Source organism: Furipterus horrens, unplaced genomic scaffold (genome assembly GCF_987537825.1).
Source record: "Furipterus horrens unplaced genomic scaffold, mFurHor1.1.pri manual_scaffold_3, whole genome shotgun sequence".
Classification (NCBI taxonomy): Eukaryota; Metazoa; Chordata; class Mammalia; order Chiroptera; family Furipteridae; genus Furipterus; species Furipterus horrens.
The window spans coordinates 183,627,571-183,652,717 of NW_028327173.1; the positions used below are offsets into that span (position 1 = coordinate 183,627,571).

The 25,147-nt window shown below is 37.9% G+C and overlaps 1 protein-coding gene across 5 annotated transcripts in view; it reads left to right on the forward strand.

The window, feature by feature from the left end:
• The window catches only part of FUT8 (fucosyltransferase 8), a 293,901-nt gene that overhangs the window by 126,636 nt on the left and 142,118 nt on the right, over window positions 1–25,147 (forward strand). Inside the window, exon 1 of one of the 5 annotated variants that reach the window (XM_090271002.1) lies at window positions 16,022–16,123. The exons of the other annotated variants lie outside the window; for them this stretch is intronic. The gene's annotated coding sequence lies outside the window, so the exon portion shown is untranslated. Of the gene's footprint in view, window positions 1–16,021; window positions 16,124–25,147 lie in introns of those variants that run through there. 5 annotated transcript variants of the gene reach the window in all.

The window sequence follows — 25,147 nt, forward strand, 5'->3', positions numbered from 1 at the left end:
TACAGAGGTGTATGGTTCTTACCTTCAAGTTCCACTGGGTAGAAAAGGGGCAAATATGTATATTAAAATAACATATCAACTTTTAGAGGATAAATAAACTTCGATTTAAATCCTCTGACTAAGAAACTCTTTAGGTCTAAAGAAATTCAAAAGATCTAGACCAACTTTCTTATTAAAACTTATGAGGAAAAGTTGAGTGAATTACCTTGTCATTGATTAAATAGATTTATAGGACATTCTAAATAGGAACTCAAGAGTGATAGACAATAGTAGCAAGTTAACTTTGCTTTTATGATCTTGGATGTCAGGTAATGTTGATTGATTGATTGTTGTAGGTATTTTTATAGAGAAAATGCTGGTTTTCTTCTCATGAGTCTAGTGGGAATATCAGCAGAATGTGAACTTATATAGTAGGTTATTTTTATAAGGGGTAAAATTGAACAAAAGCCATTTCAGAGAATATTGGTGAATTCAAATGAATAGTAAAACACATTCATTAAGACAGAATAAGGAAACTATTAACAAAATTGCATAACTTTAAAAACATGGATTGGCTTTTAAATATGAGGGAAGACGGCAGGTAAAATTTCAGATGGACTGTAATTTTGATGATGAAGGTACAATTAATTATGTGAGACTAAGGAAGAAGCTTAACACAGACAAATTTTTAGGAAGGAAAATAAAACTATGCGAAGTTAAGATGGGAAAAATGAAATGTGAAAACCAACTTATTTTTATTGAGGGACCATTGATACATTTATCTCATTATCAAAACTTGTCACTGTCTTTCATTTTCTTCCTTCTTCTACTGATTCTTTCCGAGAAAGACTAGTGTGATGTGGTGTGATATGGTATGGTTCGGTTCAGGCTTTGTCACTATGACAAGCATGGTCTAGGACTAAAAGTTTGCCTATGAAAACATAAAAAGTAAATAGTTTTTAATTAGTTATGCTTCTGAGCTTCAGTTACATCACAAGAAATGAGACTGCATCTCTGATGTGACTTACAGGATTCTTAGGAGAATAAAATGAAATAACATAATAGCATAACAATGTTCTAAAAACCAAGGACTTCACAAAGTAAATGGTAGTGTGTTGTTTTTTAATCCTCACCTGAGGATTTGTTTATTGATTTTAGAGAGAAGGAGAAGGGGAGAGAGAGAAAGAAAGAAAGAGAGAGAGAGAGAGAATCATTGATTTAAGAGAGAAACATTGATTGGTTGCATCTCATACGTGCCCCAACAGAGGATCAAACCTGTGACTTAGGTACGTGCACTGACTGGGAACTGAACCTGCGACCTTTTGGTGCATAGGCCAGTGCTTCAACCAACTGAGACACACAGCCAGGGTAAATGATATTGTTTTTATTACTATAGATTTAATCAGCATGACAAATATTTCGGTTCAGAATAAGGAGTGTGAATTTTTGAATTCAGGAAGATCTATAGTCCTTGCCTTTAACATACTTCCTGTCTAATTTGGAGAAGGAAATAAAATATGTAGTATTTACAGATGTCTGTAATATGTGGCAGAATATGAAAAGGATAATGACAGGTTCAGTTAACCTAGATTTTTGCTTTAGTTAAGAGCTACCCACCTGAATCTGCTAAGTCCATGAGACTTAGTATGCCACAAGTGACAAAGTGAGCATTTGGCCTTATCTTTTTTTTGTTTTTTATATTTTATTGTTTATGCTATTACAGTTGTCCGAATTTTTCCCCCTTTCCTCCCCTCCACCCAGCCCCTCCTGACTCCTTCAGGCGATCCCCACACCATTGTTGATGTCCGTGGGTTCTGCATATATGTTCACTGTCTACTGTATTCCTTGTGCTGTACTTTATATCCTATGACTGTTCTATAAGTACCAATTTGTGTTTCTTGATCCTTCCCCTTTTTCACCCATCCTCCCAACGCCTCTCCCATCTTGCAACCATCAAAACATTCTTGGTTTCTTTGATTCTATTTCTGTTCTGCTTGCTTCTTTTTGTTTTTTAGTTTCAAAAGTTGATAAGTATGTATTTATTGCCATTATATTGTGTATATTTTGCCCCTGGCTGGTTTGGCTCAGTGGATTGAGCGTCGGCCTGCGAGCTAAGTGTCGCTGGTTCGATCTTCCAGTCAGGGCACATCAGAGAAGGAAAACTCTGACTCCAAAAAACCTCCGCTGCCTTGCGGCATACCTCTTCAGGGGAAAGGCTAAGGGAGTAAACCCCGACAGAAAATCCGGAGCCGGAGTCCCTAAGGCGGTTTGACGTTGCAGTCAACACCGGCAACTCCTGCGGCGCACCTGAAACCAAGCTGTATTGACTCCGTCATTCCCTTGGATCCTTCAGCTGCGAAGAGAGGGGGGGTCTGCTGCATGGGCAACAGCAGACCCTCCATATCACCCTGCCCAGGCTCTGTAGCTTCAGCTTCACTGGAGAGGACACTCCAGCGTCATCGCAAGATGTCGATTCAACACGGGAGGAGACAGATACCGTGTCACTCCCGAGTCGGACTGCACAGCCATTCTCGGTGGTGCAGATAGACTCTTAAGAAGCTACACCATTGTCTCTCGAGACGGACGGCTGCCTATTGTGTATATTTTTGATCTTCTTCTTAAAGAAGACTGTTTAATATTTTCATTTAATACTGGTTTGGTAGTGATGAATTCCTTTAGCTTTTTCTTGTCTGGGAAGCTCTTTATCTGTCCTTTTATTCTAAATGATAGCTTTGTTGGGTAGAGTAATCTTGGTTATACATCTTTGCTTTTCATCAGTTTGAATATTTCTTGCCAATACCCTCTAGCCTGCAAAGTTTCTTTTGAGAAATCAGCTGACAGTCTTATAAGAACTCCTTTGTAGGCAGATAATAATTGGGTGGGATATCTCAGGTTCCAGCTCCATACCAAGCCCCCCATCCCAGGGTTCCAGTGCCAGGAAGATAAGTCTCAATAACTTCTGGCTATAAAAACCAGTGAGGATTTAGGAAGACAAAAACTGCTGGATTCCCAGGCAGTTCCTCTTAAAAGACTGTTGCACAGATTTACTCACTCGCTCCCACTGAGCTCCAGCTTGGGAGCAGCAGGTTGAAATACATCAGAGACATATAGGGAGGAACTGAATTGGTGAGAGCTGGGGGCAGCTTTTTCTCAGACGGAAGTGCTGGCAGAGGCTACTGCACCTTTTCTGAGCACCCCCCACCCCACCCCAAACCACAGAGCCAACAGGTAGGTGCCTTATTTGAGGTTCCTTTAACCTGGCTCACACTGTTTACCTCACCCTGGTGATTCCCTGAGGCCCTGACCCACCTAACTTCTGGACCCACCCAAGCTGTTTCCAGTGGCTTTTCCATACAAATGGCTTGTCTTGGCTCATGCTTCAGATTTTTCTAAATTCTCTTAAACAAGCAGCATCTGGCTTCAGTGAGTCCCATACCTCTCACTAAGTTGCCCCAGGCCTAGCACTAGCAGCAGCCAGCCTTGATTCATAACCTGGCCTCGCCTGGGCACCTCTAAGCCCATCACAAGTAGCAGCCATTTGCAGAGCACTTTGTAGCTTATGCTGTGTGACCCTGGACAGAACACAGGTGGTAGTTGACTTTGGATGTGCCAACAGCAATCAAGGCTCAACTAGAATAGGAGGGTGTACACTGCCCACATGATGGGTACACCTTGAGACAGTCTGTGGCATTGGACCCTACAGGACACCTACTATATTAGGCCACTCTACCAACCCTGGGAGATGTAGCAGCTCTACCTAATACATAGAAACAAAAACAGGGAGGCTGCCAAAATGAGACAATGAAATATGGCCCAAAGGAAAGAACACAACAAAACTCCAAAAAAAGGTACTAAATCAAATGGAGATAAGAAATCTATTAGATAAATGCAGAGTTCAAAACACTGGTTATAAGGATGTTTAGTGAACTTTGTGAGAATCTCAACATAAAAAAGGTCCAGTCAGAAATGAGGGATACACTAATTGAAATAAAGAACAGTTTACAGGGATCAACAGTACAGTGGATGAAGCCAAGAATAAAATCAGCTATTTGGAATATAAGGAAGGAAAAATCAACCAATCAGAATACCCAGAAGAAAAAAGAATTCATTTTGACCTTTTGATATACATTTTTCTACATTTAGGTAGGAGTGGACAGACCCCCCCCCCAAAGATTTATTACTATTATTATTATTATTATTATTATTAAAATATAGTTGGCATACATTATTATATTAGGTTCAGGTGTGAGTGGACAGTTTTTTAAATTTGGGTTGCCATATAGTGAAAGTCTAAACTTGGGCTCTCCAATAGCTGTAGATATGAGCTTGTTGACTTTTTGGGTGTACAGTAAGGAGTCAGTAGCTGAGTCAACTGCCACAAAGAATGTGCAATTTTTAGACTTGATGAGTATTGTCAATTCAATGGGATAGGTTCCAGATTTTAATATCTGGGCTGGATGCCCTGATAGGGGCTAGAAGAATAAGGGGGTGCTTAAGGAACATGTACTCAATCCCCCTTGATTCTTTTTCCAGAGTCCCAAATTAGCTTGAAGAATCTTTGTTATGTGATATAATAAACTTTCTTATGGGCTCTTGTGTTTGGATTTTTTTGTTTTGGTCAGTCCCAGATGATCCCCCCTACCCCCCCATCTGTTGTTCTGTTTTATTTACATTTTATTGGGTAAGCTACAGGACAAAAAGGGAAATAATGATGATAATAGTAGCTAAAATAGTAGTCCCAGTGCTATTATAAATGCTTTTTTTTAATACTATATCACAACCTACAGTATTGATATTTTAATATTAAATATTATTTAAATGAAATATTAATTTAATATTAAGTGATAACTTGATAGTACAGTGTTTACGTCTGTTACAGACCAGTGAACTGAGCTGTAGTGCTTTGCACAGTGAGAGGCAATGATAGGGCTATTTGATAGTGCTATTTGATTCTAGAGACTAAACCTTTAATACTACCACATACAGATAATCTGGAGGCTCCTTTGGGAAAAATTCTCTGCCTTTCTAAGTGTGATGGCTATTAGAAACAAAAAAAATAAATATTTTAAGGCCAGTAAGAGGGGGGTGGGATGGGATAGTGGAGGATGTTAAATAGAATAGAATTTATTCATTTTAAGACTGAATGAACCTATCAGAAAGGAAGGAAATGGAATATAATTTACTTTGTAAATCAAGGGAGAAGGAAAGTTTGGTTAGGCTATTGTAATGATTAGATTTTATGATGCTATAAGCATGAAAGCTTGATATATCAATAGTTTAGTAAAGAGCTTATGATCACTAGTTTATAGACTAGCACTGTCCAGTAGAAATAAAATGTAAACAATACATGTAATTATAAATTTTCTGGTAGCCGCATTAAGGTAAGAAGAACAAGTGCAGTTAGTTTTAATTATATATTATTTAACCTAATATATTAAAATATTTTTTGTTGTTTTAAAGATCTATTTATTTATTTATCTTTTTTAGAGAGAGGGGAAGGGAAAAAGAGAGGGAAACATCAATGTGTGTTTGCCTCTCATGGGTCCCCAACTGGGGACCTGGCCCACAACCCAGTAATTAATTTTAAAAAAATCAATGAAATGCTTTACATTCTTTCATTTCTTAATAAATTGGTGTGTGCTTTGTACGTAGACCACTTCTTAGTTCAAGCTAGCTGTATTTCGCATGCTTAATAGCCATATTTACCTACTTACTATCTTACTGGATAATGAATTTATATACCATCAGAAGATAAAAGGTTGATGCTGTTGTTAAGTTCATTAAAAATTCGTGATTAGATTGCAAATAAATGCCTTATTTTCCCTCTGTATATTTAAAAAATGAGTGAAAGGCAGTGTCAGTTCAAAAGGCATCACTAATCACCGATCAGTTGTGTCCACAGAATCTGTTGAAGAGGGGAACATATTTCTAATACTTAGTAAGAGTGGGTGAGGATAGATTTACCAAATGTGTAGGCTTCCTGCTGTTTGAAATTCTGTGGATTTTTCGTTAGAGGAATAGTGCTTTTGCTGTAGACAGAGCTCTGGAGAAGCACACAGTTTTCAACTCTTGAAGCATAACGTTTATTGGTTCAGGGATTCTGGAAACCTTCACAATGTCACTGGTTTACTTTTTGTGGGATTTAATATGCTTAAGGTTACATTTCTCAGGCAGGAATTTCTAAAATCTTCTATTTCCTAAAAAACAAAGGAACTGATAAACTTATCACATTAAAAAATGACAATAAGCCCTGGCTGGTGTGGCTCAGTGGATTCAGTGCCAGACTGTGAACCAAAGGATCGCCAGTTTGATTCCCAGGCAGGACATATGCCTGGGTTGTGGGCCAGGTCCCCAGTTGGGGGCTTGCAAGAGGCAATCACACATTGATATTTTTCTCCCTCTCTTTCTCTCTTGAAAATAAATTAAAAAAAATTTTTTTTAAAAAGACAATAAATTTTTCCTAACTGTAAAAGTATAATATGCATTCTTTTTAAATATTTAGGTAATGGATATACCTACTAATACTTATTTAATGAACAGATTTCCAGTAGAAGGAAGTTCTCATGTTCTCTCTGACTTGCTGCCATACTGGGGTTTCTTGGGGAGTAGCACTCCAGTGAATCAGAGCCTCTCTGGTTTGTATGGGACAGGTATTAAAAATTTTATTTCCTTTAAGGAGAGAGTGAACAAATGGGTGTTGTTCTTGCTGAGTTATATTTGTATATTTGTACATTTTATTTGTCTAAGAGCCTCATTTTAATGAATTTAATTAAAAATCTTCTTAGAGAATTTCTATAAAATTGTAAGATTTATAAAACCAAAAAACAGCCACAGGACTAAAATTAACTTGTTGAGAGATATCAGGTTAAAATATAAGTTCTCTGTATGATTTAACAGAATAGAATGTGCTTTTTTCACCAGTAGTTTCCATTTTCTGAATTTGTAGTTTTAGTAATATGCTGATGTTATCAGTATATGAATATAATCTTTTTGCTATGACCAGTTGCGTTTTATTTGTTGTGAGTGTGGCCTTGGTTTAAGTGGGTAAGGGCGGTTTGTGGAGATGAGTGCTTACCATTTTGGGGAGGGGTGGTGGGAATAGGCAAGCTAGAAATTTACTTGGAAGAAAGAAAATAATAGCCACTTGGTATGAACTTGAGATGAGATGAAGAACATGTTTTGAGAAAACTTAGTGTTTTTAAAAAATAAATGACTTATACACAAAACAGTCATTAGAAACATAATCAGATTTTACAAAATTTGGGTAGGAAACATCATGGTAGAGAGCTTTGAATTTCATCTTTATTATGTTCATATTTTGTGTGGCTGAAGTATAAAAGTCTCTTAGTTGTTTTGAATTTGACTGTCCCATGGCTTCTTAGACTCTTAAGTAAGGATCACAGTCCTTAGATGTGGAGAGTCATAAGACTGAGTTTCTAATGCCTTTGAGTTAAACAACTAACATTGAATGGCTTTAGACTACATTCCATTAGCTTGTTTGTTTATGTTTTCTGCTGGAAGGTTAATAGTCATATTGACCTTTGTCATGGAGTTATTATTATTATTATTTTTAAAGTAATTTATTTATTTGTTTGTTGTTTTGTTTATTTATTTTTAGAGAGAGGGGAAAGGAGAAAGAGAGGTAGAGAAACATCATTGTGTGATTGCCTCTCACTTGCGCCCCGAACTGGGGACCCGATGTGCAACCGAGTCATGTGCCCTGACTGGGAATCGAACCAGTGACACTTGTGGAGTTACTGTTAATTTATAGTTCTAACATGCTCTGAAAACATTAGTCTTTAAATACTAAGTATTATATTTATTAGAATATTTCTTAATACAAAGTAGTTTCTTCATTAACCTGTACTTAATATTGGCTATTATAATGACCTGTGATTGGCCATCCATCATAGTTAGTCCTGTGCCTGTCTTTTAATTCCTAGTCATTTAAGAACATTTGTGAGAATGTGTCTAACACATGATTGACCTGGGGATGACTTAGGAAAATTCTTGTAAAGAGTGGTTATGAATGTGGAATGGTTTTGTATTCACTTTCGTTGCCATGCTGCTTCAGAAAGGTAGCCTAGGTTAGAGTAAAGAGTTCTTCAGGTTTCGGAGTTAACATCATTATCTTGAATCCTGTCTCTTTCTTTTCCTTAACTATCCCTGGGCAAGTTAACTAAACCTTAATTTCCTTAACTGCAACTTGGAAACAATAGCAACCCCAATAGGGTCATTATGAGGACCCACACAAAATAATAACTCTATTATTAGGGAAATTTAAGCTTACTGTTTTTTTTTTTTTTTCTATAATAAAGATTTTAGTTTTTTAGAGCAGTTTTATGTTCACAGCAAAATTGAGAAGGTACAGAGATTTCACATACAATGGGGGATCCCCTGAAAACTGGAATTATCTCTTGGAGGGCCAGTTCCTTGTAGTAGAGGCTTCCCCTGCTAGGTGGATATTCTAGGAACCAATCTGTGTCAGTGTACGAGCTGGCATTGTTGTGAGAGGCTGCGTTTGGCTTCTGTGAAATATTTTTGATGACTCTTTTAACATATTTTCACATTTCATGATGGTTGATTTATGGCTCCACCTGCTCACACCGTGTTCAAGAGTTTTTAACAAAAAAAACAGCATGGCTCCCATGCCCCACCCTCCCTATTCATCTGATCATGCCCCAACTCACTTTTTTTTTGTTTCCCTGGATGAAAAAAACTCCTTAAAGGGAAACACTTTTAGCTGATATAGAAAAGGTGAAACAAAAAACAGCAGAAGCACTAAAAGGCATAAAAATTGACAAGTTCAAAACTGTTTTAGCAGTGGAAAAAACATCTTGATAGGCGTATTACATCAAATGGAAGAGTACTTTGAAGATAACTGAAGTTTAAACGTAAGAATAAATACACAATTTTTTATAAATAAATACTGGGCTTTTCTGGGTCTCCTGCATGACTCCTGCCCCCACACATAGCCTCTCTCATTGTCAACATCCCTCACCAGAGTGGTACATTTGTTACAATTGATGAACATACCCTGACACATCATAATCATTTAAAGTCCATATACCTTTGGGTTCACTCTTGGTCATGTACATTCTATGGGTTTGGACAAATATATAATGACATGTATTCTGCATTACAATACCATACAGAATATTTTCACTAACTTAAAAATCATCTGTGCCTATTCATCATTCCTCCCCAGCCATCAACTTCTAGCCCTGACACTCCTGATTTTTTCACCATTTCCATACTTTTGCCTCTTCATTTGGAATCATATAGTATGTGGCCTTTTCAGATTGGCTTCTTTTACTTTAAGATTCCTCCATATCTTTTCATGGCTTGATAGCTCATTCCTTTTTAGCACTGAATAATATTCCATTGCCTTGATGTACCAAAGTTTACTTATTTTTTTTTAAGGTATATTTTATTGATTATGTTGTTACAGTAGTCCCATTTTTTCCCCATTTGCTTCCCTCTGCCCAGTACCCTCCATCCCCCAGCAATCCTGCCCCCCTTAGTTCATGTCCATGGGTCCTGCATATAAGTTCTTTGGCTTCACCCTTTCCTATATTATCCTTAACTTCCCCCTGTCTATTTTGTACCAACTGATTATGCTTTTTAATCCCTGCACCTTTTCCCTGTTTCTTCCACTTCCCCTTCCCAGCTGATAACCCTCCAAATGATCCCCATACCTATGATTCTGTTCCTATTCTGCTTTGCTTAGTTGGATTTTGTTTTTATTTTTTAGATTCAGTTGTTGATAGTTGTGAGTTTGTTGTCATTTTAGTGTTCATAGTTTTTATCTTTTTCTTAAGTAAGCCCCTTTGACATTTCATTTAATAATGGTTTGGTGATGATGAACTCCTTTAGCTTTACCTTGTCTGGGAAGCATTTCATCTACCCTTCCATTCCAAATGAAAGCTTTGCTGGATAGAGTAATCTTGGTTGTAGGTCCTTGCTTTTCATCACATTGAATACTTCTTGTCAGTCCCTTCTTGCCTGTAAAGATTCTTTTGAAAAATCAGCTGGTAGTCTTATAGGCACCCCTTTGTAGGTAACTATCTGCCCTTCTCTTGCTGCTTTTAAGATTCTCTCTTTATCTTTCAACTTTGACATTTTAATTATGACGTGTCTTGGTGTGGTCCTCTTTGGGTCTAGCTTGTTTGGGACTCTCTGTACTTCCTGGACTTGTATGTCTATTTCCTTCACAAAATTTGGGAAGTTTTTCTTCATTATTTTTTCACATAAGCTTTCAATTTCTTGCTCTTCCTCTTTTTCTTCTGGCACCCCTATGGATGTCAGCACATTTAATGTTTTCCCAGAGGTTCTTAAGCCTCTTCCTATTTTTTTCAATTCTTGTTTCCTCATTCTGTACTGGTTGATTGTTTTTTTCTTCCTTATATTCCAGATCATTGATTTAATTCTTATGTATATTATAGATCATGTAGAGTATATGACCCATAGTAATATATGTCCTGTAACAGGTTGCTATTATTTTTTTCTGTGTTAGTTTTAAGCACGTAGTTTAATCAGAAGTTGAGGTTGTTAACATGAGAGAACTGCAAATTCTGATGAGACTTAAAGGACTAATTGGAAAGCTGACTGTGGTTTGAGGGTGAAATATACAGATATATTAAACTGTAGTTCAAGGATAGTTTTCATGGTACTCACTTTGGAAGCTTGTTAACATAGAATTTAGGCTTCATCCTCAGAAACTCAGATTTTTTGAATTAGAATCTCTGGTCATGGAGCTCAGATTCTGCAAACTTTATTAGCTTAATACATAATTCTTATTCACTATGAAGTTAGAGAATCATCTTTTAAATTTATTCTTCCTTATAATGAGGAAATGATGCTAGTGATTTTTAAACAGTTATTTTTCTCTGATATAATAAGCTATTTTATTGGTGATGGAGGTGGTAAATTTCTTCCATTTAAATTTTTATACATGAGATATAATAAATACCATTTTTCTATGTTATGAGGGTAGTAGGGGTGGTGGTATTTATGCATTCAAAGAGTATTTAGTATGTATCACTTGAGATATATTTTTATTTATCATAAATATATTATATCTTACTTTATTATTTAAATAATGACTTTGAATAGGGTAGGAAAGGAAGATTGAGGACATACCATTATGAAGCTAGTTGAGAGGCAAAGAGAATGGCTTTTCTGGTGCTAACTGTAAGAAAGAAAAAAAATAACTACAAATAATTCACATAAGTCATATGATTAATTAAAACCTGATGGAAATTTGCGAGAAATTTTGATGTGGGTCATTTTGTTAGTCGTACTAGTTAATGAAAGAGTCATATCAGGAATGCTCAGCTTCTATGTTTTTAATAGTTTCCTTGCCTCCTAAGAACATTCTTCTTTGGGTTTTTTCTATGTTGGCTTCCTGGAAAGTCTTACTCCACTGTGGGGAATTAAGTTACATCCCTACAGTGTTTCTTCATATGGACCTTAGCTTCTTCCTTAAATTTTTTTATGTAAAACCTCACTCAGAAGGACCAATGAATTGCTTCAAGTCATAATTTTAAACTTAGATGTTCAGATGACTACATTTCAGTGAGTTTTTGCATTAATGTTTTTATCCCCAAATCATTCTGTTTCCAGCATACACTTTAATAACTCTTATTGGTTAAAGAACTCTATTTTTTTAAATTGTTGCTGTATTACAGTTGCCCCACTTTTCCCCTGTTGCTCTCCCCTTCTCAGCTCACCCTCTTGCTCCTAGTCAATCCCCACCCTATTGTCTATATCCATGGGTCCTTCATACATGTTCCTTCACTAGACCCTTTCGCTTCTTTTCCCCGTTATCTCCCTCCAGTCTCCCCTGTGGTCACTGTCAGTCTATTCCTTGTTTCCATGCTTTTGGTTCTATTTTGCTCATTTGTTTTGTTCATTGGATCCACTTATAGGTGAGGTCATATGGTATTTGTCTTTTGCTGCTTGGCTTATTTTACTTACTGTAATATTCTCCAGTTCCATCCATGCTGTTGCGAAGGGTAGGAAGGAGTTCTTTCTTACTTTCTGTTGCATAGTATTCTATTGTGTAAATACACCAGTTTTTTGATCCACTCATTTACTGATGGACATTTAGGCTGTTTCCAGCACTTTGCTATTGTAAATAATGCTTCTATGAACATTGGGGTGCATAGGTTCTTTTGAATTGGTGTTTTAGGATTCTTGGGGGTATTATCCCAGCAGTGGGATCACTGGATCAAAAGGCAGTTTCATTTTTAGTATTTTAAAGAAATTCCAGGCCTGGCTGCTGTGGCTCAGTGGATTGAGCATTGGCCTGCGAGCCAAGTGTCGCTGGTTCAATTCCCAGTCAGGGCACATGACTAGGTTGCACATCAGGTCCCCAGCTGGGGGCGCGAGTGAGAGGCAACCACACAGTGATGTTTCTCTCCCTCTCTTTCTCCTTTCCCCTCTCTCTAAAAACAAGCAAACAAATTAATTAATTAATTTTTTTTAAAAAAGAAATTTCATACTATTTTCCACAGTGTCTGCACCAGTCTGCATTCCCACCAACAGTGCACTAGGGTTCCATTTTCTCCACATCCTCACCAGCACTTGTTGTTTGTTGATTTGTTGATGATGGCCATTCTGACCTGTGTGAGGTGGTATCTCATTGTGGTTTTAATTTGCATCTCTCTGATGGCTAGTGATGTTGAGCATCCTTTTATATGCCTATGGACCCTCTGTATGTCCTCCTTGGAGAATTGTCTGTTTAGGTCCTTTGCCCATTTTTTAATTGAATTGTTTGTCTTCCTGGTGTTGAGTCATGTGAGTTCTTTTTTTTTTTCTTTTAATATTTTATTTTATTTATCTGTTTTTAGAGAGAAGGGAAAGGAGAAAGAGAGGGAGAGAAACATCAGTGTGTGGTTGCCTCTCATGTGCCCCCAGTTGGGGACCTGGCTTGCAACCTAGTCATGTGCCCTGACTGGGAATCGAACCAGCAACACTTGGTTTGCAGGCCAATGCTCAATCCAATGAGTCACAGCAGCCAGGGCTGTGAGTTCTTTATATATTTTGGAGATCAAACCCTTGTCCAAAGTATCATTGGCAAGTATGTTTTCCCATAATGTTGGTTCCCTTTTCATTTTGATAATTTTTCTTTCATGGAGCAGAAACTCTTTAGTTTGATGTAGTCCCATTTGTTTATCCTTTCCTTTATTTCCTTTGCCCTAGGAGATATATCGGTGAAAATATTGCTTTATGGAATATCTGAAATTTTACTGCCTATGATTTCCTCTAGGACTTATGATTCACAACTTATATTTAAGTTGTTTACCCATTTTGAGTTTTTTCTGGTGTATGGTGTAAGTTAGTGGTCTAGTTTCATTTTTTTTCTTTCATGTACCTGTCTAGATCTTCCAACACCATTTATTGAAGAGGCTATTTTTACTTCATTTTATTCTCCTGCCCTCTTTGTCAAATATTGACCATAAGGATATGGGTTTATTTCCGGGCTCTCTATTCTGTTCCATTGATCTGTGTGTCTGTTCTTATGCCAGTACCAGACTGTTTTGATTACAGTGGCATTACAGTATAGTTTGATATCAGGTACTGTGATCCCTCCTACTTTGTTCTTCTTTCTCAAGATTGCTGAGGCTATTTGGGGTCATTTTTGGTTCCATATAAGTTTTTTGAAATATTTGTTCTAAGTCTGTGAAATATGCCATTGATATTCTAAAAGGAATTGTGTTGAATGTATAGATTGCTTTGGGTAGTATGGACATTTTAATGATGCTAATTCTTCCAATCCTTGAACATGGTATATGCTTCCATTTATTTGTGTCTTTCTTAATTTCTTTCTTCAGTGTTTTGTAGTTTTCCAAGTATAGGTCTTTTACCTCCTTGGTAAGTTTTATTCCTAGGTACTTTAATTTTCTTGTTGCTATAGTAAATGGAATTTTTTTTCCTAGTTTCTATTTCTGATATTTCATTGTTGGTGTACAAAAATGCCTTTGATTTCTGAATATTGACTTTGTATCCTGCAGTTTTGCCAAATTCACTTATTAGACTGAGTAGTTTTTTGGTGGAGCTTATAGGGTTTGCTATGTACAGTATTATGTCATCTGCAAACAATGACAGTTTAACTTCCTCCTTTCCAGTTTGGATGCCTCTTATTTTTTCTTGTCTGACCACTGTGGCTAGAACTTCAAATTCTATGTTGAATAAAAGTGGTGAAAGCAGGCACCCTTGTCTTGTTTCTGATCTTAGGGGGAAAGCTTTTAGTTTTTGCCCATTGAGTATGATGTTTGCTGTAGGTTTCTTGTATATGGCCTTTATTATGTTGAGGTATGCTCCCTCTACTCCCACTTTGCTGAGTGTTTTTATCATAAATGGGTGTTATACTTTGTCAAATGCTTTTTCGGCATCTATTGATATGGTCATGTGATTTTTGCCTTTCATTTTGTTTATGTGTATTTTGTTTATTGATTTGTGAATATTGTACCATCCTTGCATCCCTGGGATGAATCCCACTTGATCATGGTGTATGATATTTTTAATGTATTGCTGAATCCAGTTTGGTAATATTTTGTTGAGGATTTTAGCATCTATGTTCATCAGCGATATTGGACTGTACTTTTCTTTCTTTATTGTGTCTTTACCTGGTTTGAAATTAGGGTAATATTAGCCTCAAGAAAGAGTTTGGGAGTCTCCCCTCTTTAATTTTTTGGAATAGTTTGAGGAGAGGAGTTACCTCTTCCCCAAATGTTTGGTAAAATTTGCCTGTGAAGGCGTCTGGTCCAGGGCTTTTGTGTGCTGTGTGTTTTTTGATTACTGCTTCAATTTCACTAGCTATTATTGGTCTATTCAGACTTTCTACTTCACCTTGATTCAGTTTTGGAAGATGATAGTTTTTTAGAAATTTGTCCATTTCGCCCAGGTTGTCAAATTTCTTGGCATATAGTTGTTCGTAGTAATTTCTTACAGTTCTTTGTATTTCTGTGGTATAGGTTGTAATTTCTCCTCTTGCATTTCTGATTTTATTTGGGTCTTCTCTCTTTTTTTTTTTTTTGGTGAGTCTGGTTAAAAGCTAGTCAGTTTTGTTTATCTTTTCAAAGAACCAGCTCCTGGATGTATTGATCCTTTGAATTGTTCTTTTAGTCTCTATGTCATTTAATTCTGCTCTGATCTTGATTATTTCCTTCTTTCTACTCGATCTGGGCTTTGTTGTTGCTCTCGTTCTTTATATGTAGGGTTAGATTGTTTATTGGAAAATTTTCTATCTTTTTTTTAGTTACGCCTGTATTGCTATGAACTTACCTTTTAGGACTGCCTTCACTGTGTCCCATAGGTTTCGGGCTGTTGTGTGATCTTTTTCATTTGTTTCCGTAAATTTTTTGATTTCTTCCTTGATGTCATTGTTAACCCATTCATTATTTAATAGCATGTTATTCAGTTTCCATGAATTTGAATGCTTTTGAATTTTTCCTTGAGGTTGGTTTCTAGTTTCAAGCCATTGTGATCCGAGAAGATGCTTGATATGATTTCAGATTTTTGAATTTGTTGAGGTTTGTTTTGTATCCTACCATGTGGTTTATCTTTGAAAATGTTCCATGTACATTTGAAAAGAATGTAGCAACCTAGACATGTGCCCTGACTGGGAATTGAACCAGCAACCTTTTGGTTTGCAGGCCGTCATTCAATCCATTGAGCCACACCAGCCAGAGTGGGAACTCTATTTTTAATTTCTGTTTATTCTGAGAAACTGGGTCATTAGGGCTTTGTTATTGTTAATGAAAACGGCATTGTTTGCTTTTTTAGTAGCATGCTTGGGCTGAATGAAGCTAAAACATTTTAGAAATTGTTGTTCTGCTTTAAATACTCATAGGATATAATTTTGCCTATTTTAAACTCATTCTATTTGCCAGTACAATAATATTGTTTATCTCTGGGAACTTCGGCTATTCTATTGTGCTATTTTGAATTATCATGAATTATTAAAATCTCTAATAGGCCTTTAACTGACAGTCTCTGTCTGACCTCTTCTTTTAGAGCCATCTTCAACATTTTCAGAAGTAACATTTGGGGTTATTGGGACTTGGACTTTTGTTTCCCTAATGACAGAAGCAGATTGGACTTTTGTAGAAGTTAGGAGCCAAGGGATACAGAAAAGGTAAAAACCATTGTGAGAAGTAATCATAGCCTTACATACTTCACTTTTCTGCGGGGGTGGTTATGCCAGTAGGAGCAGTTTAGGGGTAAATTAAGGAGGCATTGAGGGATTATCTCCTAACATGGGGTTTCAGTTATTTCTAAATGTAGATAACAGAGTGGTTATTACTAAAATTTTTCTTCCATAGAACAGCCTCATGTGCAGTATTGGTATCTTTATAACTTTCCCCCAAATATTGATAATACTGGTATAATCTGAGTTATTCTCTTCTTGGTCATGTTCCTCTTTATTTTAAGTATGGGCCACAGATCCATAACAGTGTTGATGTAATTAGATAATTTTTGGAACTCTGTTGACTTTTCTTTTTTTAAACTGGAGAACAGCACACTGATTTTTTTCCTTTACTCATATAATTTTTATTACCAATAATTGTACTTTCCTCCTGAGTGATTTTAGAATGTTTTGGGATAGTATTGATAAAGATAAGCTCTTAAACAAGACTGTGTAGGCTCAGTTTTTAACTTTGCCACTTACTAGATGTGTGTGGAGCAAGTTATTTAGTTATTTTTAAATATAACTCTTACCTTAGTTTCCTTATCTGTAAAACAGGGATTATAAAATTATCTAGTTTAGGGACATGTGTTTAGGATTAAATAATTTTGTAGAGAACAATGCTTACAAATACTTCATACTGAATAAATAATAGTTATTATTAAATATTAGTTATTCATTCACTAAAATAGTATTCTATAAGCTCTAATAGACTCTGAAAGGAAAAAAATAAGATACTTAAAACTTAAGAAAAATTTATGTTTAGAAAGTTATTTTTAGGCTGGAGCTTGGACTCTCTAGCACACAGATAGATACAGGCTTTTCAAATTGTAATAAAAGAATGTTTTTAAACTTTAATGTACATACAGATTATTTGGGGGTCTTGTTAACATGTAGGTTCTTAATCAACAGTTTTGGAATAGGCCTGAGATGCTGTCTTCTAACAACCCCCCAGGCATTCTGGACGTAGGTTGTCCTTAGACCATACCTTGAGTAGTAAAGTTATGGAATGTTCCATTAAGTGGTTTTCAGTCGTTTTGTCAGTACACTGTAAACACTTGGGTATTTTTGTTTTTCTTTTTTAAATATGCCTAGACTTTATCTCAGACCAGTGAAATCAGATCTCTGGCGTTAGTGTTCTGAGTATCATCATCATCATCATCATCAATATCACTTTTGTAAAAAGTATTCTAAGTCATTCTTATATGTAAACAGCACGAAGAGCTACTGCTTTAGTGATTTTAAGGAGAGTCAGTAAGCTAAGAAGCTTCATTTTATATCTTTATTTACTTTATCTTCTATCATTTTAAACACCTATAGGGATGATGAAGCATAGCTGGTCAGAAGTCTTAAACTGTGAGGTAGTTGTTTTGCTGGCTTGAAGTTTTCTTTTCACTAGACTGGACTAAAACATATGACTCATCGAACCTTTCTTCATGTATCTTGTTTTCTGTTGCTTTCATCATTTTTGAGATCTTTGGATTTTCCCTAATTTCTCAACAGTTTCCTGCAAGTATAGTAACTCAACCACAGTAAAAAACTGCTTTAACAAACTGAACGACAGCAGTGGCAGAAGAATAAAGTTCCTTCCGCTTCTCAAATTCTGAATTTTATTATTTAAGGAAGAAATTTATATTTGTTTCAGACTTTTTATTGGCCTTTTCTTTATGTTTTGGGGGGATAACGTGCTTTCTACCATGGTGTTTTTTTCAATATATTACTTTTTTAGGTTTTGTTCCCTCTTTCTTTCTCAGTGTACTTCTTGCATACATTTACCATTTTGCACCTATTTTAAGGGAGAAGCAGTAGATATTTTCTGATGGATGATCATGTTTTGGAAAATAATTTTCCAAACTGATCAAGATCATGATGAATTTTATTTCATCTAGCCATGAGGTATCAGTTAGATTCTGGACTGGGAATCAACCCATACTAGATATACCAAGAAAATTTAATATGGGCTATGGGTTATAAAGGTGTTGGAGGGCTTAAAAAGAAAAAAGGAACACTGGCATAACACAGACAATAGTTGCAGAAAACCTCAATCACCCATAGGGCTGAGGGAACAAAGAAGAGCTTGGAGTAGTAGATTTGGGGCTCAAAACCTTTGAAGGGGGTACTCCTTGGATGTTTCTGATACAAGGGGTACTTCTGAGAGTACCGTAAAACACGAGTGGCTGTCACCAACTTCTGGGACTGGGATTGAGGACCTATGCTGCAGCTATGCTGACTGGAAAAAGCAAGTTTCTCCTTCTGGTCCCCTTTTTAGGAGTATGAGAAAGCTAGCTGGCAAAAGAGAAAAACTGTTTCCAGATTTCTATTTTAGCATTACTGAGCTGAGTAGTAAGAGTGAATTTCGAGCTAAGAGACAATAACTGAATAACCAGCACATACAGCCTTCTCCTCTCTGCTGACACGATGGCATAGGCTTTTGGATTTTTGGTCTCTTTGTTAGCCACTCGGACCTCATGTGCTCTTAGGGTCTAGCATTTGGAATGAGCGGAGTTATTATTATTTCATTTCATTTTATTTTTTAAAGTATATTTTATTGATTATTTTGTTACAGTAGTTCCAATTTTTTTCCCCTTTGCTCCCCTTCACCCAGTACCCACCTTCCCTCCAGCAATTCCACACCCCTTAGTTCATGTCCATGGATCGTACATATAGTTCTTTGGCTTCACCCTTCCCTATATTATTCTTAACTTCTCCCTGTCTATTTTGTACCAACTGATTATGCTTCTTAATCCCTGCACCATTTCCCCATTTCTTCCCCTCCCTCCTTGCAGTTGATAACCCTCCAAATGATCCCCATACCTATGATTCTATTCCTATTCTGATTTGCTTAGTTGGATTTTGTTTTTATTTTTTAGATTCAGTTGTTGATAGTTGTGAGTTTGTTGTCATTTTAGTCTTCATAGTGTTGGTCTTTTTCTTAAGTAAGTCTCTTTGACATTTCATTTAATAATGGCTTGGTGATGATGAACTCCTTTAGCTTTACCTTGTCTGGAAAGCACTTCATCTGCCCTTCCATTCCAAATGATAGCTTTGCTAGATAGAGTAATCCTGGTTGCAGGTTGCCTTTCATCACACGGAATACTGTTTTCCAGTCCCTTCCTGCCTGTAAAGTGTCCTCGGAGAAATCAGCTGATGGTCCTATAGGCACCCCCCTGTAGGCAAATCTCCACCTCTCTCTTGCTGCCTGCAGGACTCCATCTTTATCTTTCACCTTTGGCATCTCAATCATGATGTGTCCTGGTATGGTCGGTCCCCTCTGGGTCTAGCTCGCCCGGGACCCTCCGTGCTTCCTGGACCTTTATGTCCATCTCCTCTGCAAAATTTGGGATGTTTTCCTCATTTTTCTCAGTTCTTCCTTCCTCATTCTGCACTAGTTGACTGTTTTTTTCTTCCTTATGTTCTAAATCATTGCTTTGAACCCTGGTTTCCTTCCCTTCACCATTGGTTTTGTGTGGATTTTCCTTCGTTTCACTTAGCATAGCCTTCACTTCTTTCCTTATGCGTTTGCCGTACTCAAGCATATCTGTCAAGCCTGTGAGCATCTTCATCACCAGTGTTTTGAATTCTTCATCTGTTAGGTTGTCCATCTCCTCAGCTGTGAGACTGGCTATCTCCTCGTCGCTTAGTTATCCCACTGGAACCTTGATCTGTTCCCCCTTTTGGGCCATACTTCTCTGTCTCCTCATTCTGACAGGCTTCTGTGTGTCTGTCTCTGCGTCCCAGGTAGAGCTGTCACTCCTGTTATGTTGTAAGGTGCGTAGCCTTAGGGATTGGTCAGTACAGGGCAACCTGTTTCACCAGGTTGTGGTGCTGTATGTAGGGGAGGGGTCTGAGAGGGAACAATGTTCCCTGCCCAGCACTCGCCCCTCTTCCAGGCACCTCTCCCACTTCTGCACCGGACTGGCGCCCCTCTAGTTGCTGCCCTGGCCGTTGTTCCCAGAGTGGGTGGGTCTGTGGACGTTCTAGGACTGTGGGGCCCCTTTAAACAAGCAGATTCTGCTGAGAGACTGGCAGTTTCTGCTTCCACCCAAACCCCCATTGGTCTGCACAGTCCAAAGCAGTGAGGCTTGATATTCCCAGATGCTGGGACAGTGAGCTTCGGGGTCTGGTGAGGAGCTAGGAATGCTTATCAGGTGTCCCTCCTGACTTTTTAAAATGTGTGACTGCACTTTCCGCCAGCCTGCCACCGCCACCACCACTGCTGTTGCCGCCACCACACCACGTCCTCTCTGCCCCTCCTACCTGTCTGGATGAGTATTTCTTCTTTATATTTTTGTTTGCTGGACTTCCATGCAGTTTGATTTTCTGAAACTTCTGGTTGTTTCTAGTTTTGAGGTAGTTGTATTCCTTCTTATTTGTGAAGGGAGACACGGCGTGTCTGTCTACATCTCCATCTTGGCCGGAAGTCGGTTATTATTATTTTAAAATTATCTAGTTTTGTTAATGTGATTTGTGGGCTTAAGAAAGGACCACTTGCTGTTAGGTAACTCTGTCATAGCCTTTCTTGGGACCTGCACTTTAATCATTAGTTACACGTTTCTTTGGGTCTCAAGGATTTCTGTGTTTCAAGATTCTTTATTTAAAAAATAAAGAAAAAAAATTATGGCAGGAATAAAGATGCTGTAAATCAGAGGTTAAAAATCAGTTGCTTATTGGCCAAACAGTGACCTGTACTGAGATCCAATCTTCAAACAGAAGAATATACACTCTCTTTCACTCTAATATATTCTTCTTCCTTAAGATCTTCTCAGATTTTAATGCATATATGAATTATTTGGGGATCTTGTTAAAATGCAGATTCTGAATGAATATGTCCCTGGATAGGGCCAAAGATTCTGCATTTCTGATAAGCCATCAGGGAAGGCTGAGCTATTGGTCCCTAGAGCAGACTTTTCTTCTCCATTTTCTGCTTTGAGGACCACTGATCTGGCTTGGATGCACTGTTGGGACAGGGATTGGGTGGTTGAATCATGAGTGATCATGCTGCTGATAGAAGCGGAGTCCTTGTGGTGTTGTGAGAAAAGGCATTTTTGGGGACCCACAAGGGAGGATGAGATCTGGTGATAAGATTTATTTGGGTGCTTGATGCAAAATCAAAAGAGCACCTCTCCTGGGTTCCTGATGTGCCGTTTCTATTCATCCCATGATGGAAAGTCGGGCCCAGAAATAGAGCCCATGTCTGGAGATCCTGTGCCATGCCAAGGCTAGTTTAGTCCAGTCCAGTGTTTCTCATCATCTGGTGAGCTTAGCCTGTGTTCCTGACTGTGCTGCTGTATCCCACCTGGGATCTGCAGTTAGAGTTTACTAGGGCCACATGGTTATAGAGAGGGAACATGTGAGCACATGTGGTGAGTTTGGATGGGGGGAGTTGGGGAGGGAGGCAGGGAGAGAGAGAGAGAGAGACAGCTTCTTTGTTCCCTTGGAGTTATAACCAGGAGCTTTTTCAACATAACAAATCAGCTTCTCAAGCTTTCATGGGTTTATGATGGGTCCACACACCCTAGTTTGACTGACAGGCCTCTGTGGTCAAGTACCTCACCCTGTACCCCTAAACAATCTGGTACTGGAAGGTGACAGTGCTGCTGGGATTTTCTGTGCTCTGAGGATTAAGCCTCCCTGGCCGCAGTCCCCTGGAGTGTGTGAATGAGTCTGTAAATACTATCGCTCTCTGGTTAAGTAAGCAGGCTTATGCTCCCCCGTTTATTTAACTCAATGTCCAATTCCCTTTACTCTCTTATTAATAACTAGTTAACTACGTATAGTAACAATCATAAAGTAAGAGTTTGTTGCAGGCCTGCCTCTTTCTAGAAGTATTTCGAGCAATCTTACTAGAGGTATTAATAGCTCTTTTTTTCCAGGTGGGAACAGAAGGGCATATGCCTCTGAATAAGTTCACTTTTCTTCTGTCATTTAGATGTTATACTGGATACAGAATTTCAATAATTGTGTGTATGTTTAAGGGAATCTGACATTCGGGATATAGGATAGAAAGACAACGAGCAAATTCATGCAGCAGATGTCTTCATGATTAAATAGGCTATCTATGGATTCAAAAATCGCATTTGGTTTGAATTTCATATTACAGTTGATCCATGAACAATGTCAGAAATCTGCGCATAACTTTGGCTCTCCCAACCTTAACTACTATTGACTGGAAGCCTTACTAATAGCATAAATAGTGGATTAACACATATTTTATGTTATATATATTACATATTATATTCTGACAATAAAGTAAGCTTGAGAAAAGAAAATGTGACTAAGAAAATCGTAAGGAAGTGAAAATACACTTACAGTATTTATTTATTTATTAAAAAATGGGATATCTATTTTTTAACTATTTTATTGATTATGCTGTATTATAGTTGTCCCAATTTTTTCTCCCTTTGCTGCCCTCTGCTTGGAGCCCCACTTTCCCTCCAGCAATGCCGCCCCTCCCCTTAGTTCATGTCCATGTTTCATGCATATAAGTTGTTTGGCTTCTCCATTTACTTTACTATTCTTAACATTCCCTGTCTATTTTGTCTATTCCCTACCAGTTATGCTTCTTAATCCCTGTACCGTTTTCCCTATTCTCCCCCTTTCCCCTCCCTGCTGATAACCCTTTATATGATCTCCATATATATGATTCTGTTCCTGTTCTAGTTGTTTGCTTAGTTTGTTTTTGTTTTTTAGATTCAGTTGTTGATAGTTGTGAGTTTGTTGTCATTGTAATGTTCATACTTTTGATCTTTTTTTTCTTAAATAAGTCCCTTTAACATTTCATATAATAAGGGCTTGGTGATGATGAACTCCTTTAGCTGTACTTTGTCTGAGAAGCACTTTATCTTCCCTTCCATTCTAAATGATAGCTTTGCTGGATAGAGTAATCTTGGTGGTAGGTCCTTGCTTTTCATCACTTTGAATACTTCTTGTCAGTCCCTTCTTGCTAGCAAATTTTCTTTTGAGAAATCAGCCGATAGTCTTATGGGAACTCCTTTGTAGATTTCTTTTCTCTTGCTGCTTTTAAGATTCTCTCTTTATCTTTAGCCTTTAGCATTTTAATTGTGTGTTTTGGTGGGGTTCTCTTTGGGTCCAACTCGTTTGGGACTTTCTGTGCTTCCTGGACTTGTATATCTTATTTCCTTCGTCAATTAAAGAAGTTTTTTTTTTTTTCATTATTTTTTCCAATAAGTTTTCAATTTCTTGCTCTTCCTCTTCTCCTTCTGGCATCTCTTTGATTCCTCTTCTCCTGACATCCCTTTGATTAGGATGTTGGCACTTCTGGAGATGTCCCTGAGTCTTCTTATACTCTCCTCATTTTTTTGAATTCTTGTTTCTTCATTCTGTACTGGTTGACTGTTTATTTCTTCCTTATGGTCCAATTCATTTATTTGAACCCTGGCTTCCTTCGCTTCACTTTTGGTTTCCTGTAGGTTTTTCTTTATTTCACTTAGTGTAGCCTTCATTTTTTCCCTTATATGTTTGCCATATTCAGTCATTTCTCTGAGCATCCTTATAACCAGTGTTTTGAACTCTGCATCTGACAGGTTGGTTATCTCCTTTTTGCTTAGTTCTTTTTCTGGAGTTTTGATTTGTTCCTTCATTTGGGTCATACTTCTTTGTCTCCTCAATTTGACAGCCTCCCTGTGTTTGCTTCTATGTATTAGGTAGAGCTGCTGCACCTGTTACGTTGTAAGGTGCAGAGCCTTAGGTATTCATCAGTGCCATGTGACCCGTTTCACTGCTTTGTGGCACTCTATGTGGGGGAGGGGTCAGAGAGGGAACAATGCTGCAAGCTCAGCATTTGCCCCTTTTTAGTCACTTCACCCACTTCCCATATGTGACTGGCACCCCTCTAACTGCTGCCCTGGTGGTGGGTCCCAGAGTGGGTGTGTTTGCACCCACTCTGGGACCGTGGGGGCCCTCTAAATGGACTCTCCTGAGAGAGGGGCAGTTTCTTCTACTTCCTCAACTCCCACTTGTTTTCACAGCCAGAAGCTATGAGGCTTTATTTTCCCAGTACTGGAACCATGAACTGTGTGGTCTAGTGGTCTAGGCTGGGGCCAGGATCACGCCCCAGGTGTCCCTCCTGGCTTTTATCTGCCACAGGTGGATGTGGGACCACTCGTTTCACCCGCTGCAGCCACTGCCTTGACACCACCACCTAGCCACCCTTGCTTTCCATCTCCGCTTCTCCTACCCATCTGGATGAATATTTCTTCTTAATTCCTCGTTGCCAGACTTTTATACAGTTCGATTTTCTGGCAACTCTGGTTGCCCTTTGTTTTGAGGTAGATGTAATCTACCTCTGCTTCCATTTTTGCCAGAAGTCTCTACATTACCTATTGAATAAACCCTGCATATATGTGGGCCAATGCAGTGTAAACCCATGTTATGTAAGTATCAACTTTAATTGTAGTTTCCCACTTTTGACTCTCATATATTTAACCTTGTTGTTAAAAGTATAGAGTCTTGCCTTGAGCCAAATAAATGGTAGTCTTTTAAAAAAAGATTTTATTTATTTATTTTTAGAGATGGGGAAGGGAAGGAGAAAGAGAGGGAGAGAAACATTGGTGTGTGAGAGAAACATTGATTGTTTGCCTCTCACATGCCCTCAGCTGGGGACCTGGCCTACAACCCAGGCATGTGTCCTGACCAGGAATCAAACCAGTGTCCTTTCGGTTCACAGGCTGGTGCTCAGTCCTATGAGCTACACAAGCCAGGGTGGCAGTTTATCTTGATGGAACTTTGAATGCAGCCAAGATTTCTGATGTTGTTAATTGTTCTTTGCATTTGGATTTTACTATGCTTCAAGGCATGCCTGATTACATAAGTAAAAAGTTAATCTCTTTTTCAGTTACCATCCATCAATATCCTGCCTCTTCCCTCTTTGTCCACTCCTATTGGGTCTCCCTTTTGTTTTTACAGATAGATTTTCAAAGATCCTAGGTACACCTTTTTTTTTATCTGTTAATG